The sequence below is a fragment of the Suncus etruscus genome, chromosome 9 (genome assembly GCF_024139225.1).
Source record: "Suncus etruscus isolate mSunEtr1 chromosome 9, mSunEtr1.pri.cur, whole genome shotgun sequence".
Classification (NCBI taxonomy): Eukaryota; Metazoa; Chordata; class Mammalia; order Eulipotyphla; family Soricidae; genus Suncus; species Suncus etruscus.
In genome coordinates this window covers 60,032,089-60,033,577 of record NC_064856.1, presented here as the reverse complement: position 1 = coordinate 60,033,577, position 1,489 = coordinate 60,032,089, and positions in this window count along the sequence as shown.

Here is a 1,489-nt window from a genome sequence, read left to right as displayed (position 1 = left end):
AAAATATATTTAAAAAAAAGAATGAATGAGGGAACTGGAAAACCTGTGGGGGGTGGGATGAAGGGAGATTTGGGACATTGGTGGTGGGAATGTTGCACTGGAGATGGGGGGTGCTCTTTACATGACTGAAACCTAATCACAATCATATTTGTAATCAAGATGTTTAAATAAATAAAAATATTTTTTAAAAAATGAAACAAAAACTCAGACATGAGATCAGAAAGAGAATACAGTAGTGAGTTATTTACCTTCATTGTACCCAACCCAAGTTTCATTCCCAGTACCCCACATGGTCTTCCAAGCTCTGTGAGGAGTGATCCCTGAGTGCAGAGCCAGGAGTGAGATCTGAGTATTGCTAGGTGTGACCCAATACAAAACAAGCAAGCCAAATTTCTCAGACCTTATCAAGTCCAATCTCCACTCAGCCAAGATGAAAGCAAACATTCCTGTCAGTGAATTTGGAGACTAGAAATCAAGACTAGATACTATAAATCAAGAATCTTAGTGACATGCTATTGTCTTAAAAGCTGTGTGCTCAGAGCAAACCTGGAGTTAGATGGGAGTCCCTAACTAGAGTCTGGTGGGACTCTAATCCAACAGACTGCCAATGGTACAAACTTAGTGACAGCCAAAATCACAGCTCTCACACCAGAATTTGTTTGGTGCTTTTCTCTTATACCCCAGGTTTCTCTCGGGGCTGGCTGTAAGTGGAGCTGGGGGAAGGTAGTGGAGAGCACAGTCCTCTAGATCAGTGGTCGGCAACCTGCGGCTCGGAAGCCACATTGGCTCTTTACACTTTTAATTTGGCTCTTCTGTGTGCCAGGCGGCCGCTCCAGGAGTCAGGGCTCCGCTCCTAGCCTCTGTCAGTGTGCGCCCAAGAGTGTAAGACAGGGGTCTCAAATTCAATTTACCTGGGGGCCGCAGGAGGCAAAGTCGGGGTGAGGCAGGGCCGCATAAGGGATTTTGCTTACTAAATATTTGCAATAAAAAAAATCGCATTAGTAAGAAAAAAAACCGCAAAAAATCGCATTAAACATTTGCATACCCCAAATGGAACTGCTCAGGGTATGCGAATATTTAATGCGATTTTTTTCTTATTAATGCGATTTTTATTGCGATTATTCGGTAAAAGAATACTGCGATATTTGAAGGCCGGCCACGGGCCACAAAATGTTGTACGGAGGGCCACAAACGGCCCGCGGGCCGCGAGTTTGAGACCCCTGGTGTAAGATGATACCCAGTATCAACCCTAAACAAAGGTGTTCCCCCAAAATCATCCTTTCTTAAACCTCTTCCTTTGATATGTAAAAGTCCACTGAACATGTACTTTTCTCTCTCTCTCTCTCTCTCTCTCTCTCTCTCTCTCTCTCTCTCTCTCTCTCTCTCTCTCTCTCTCTCTTGCCCTGAAGCCTCCTGATATTGGGAATTAGTTTTAATAAAGAAAGAGGTGTTCTAGTTTTTTGGGCTAAGGCAGAGAGTACAAGGTAAA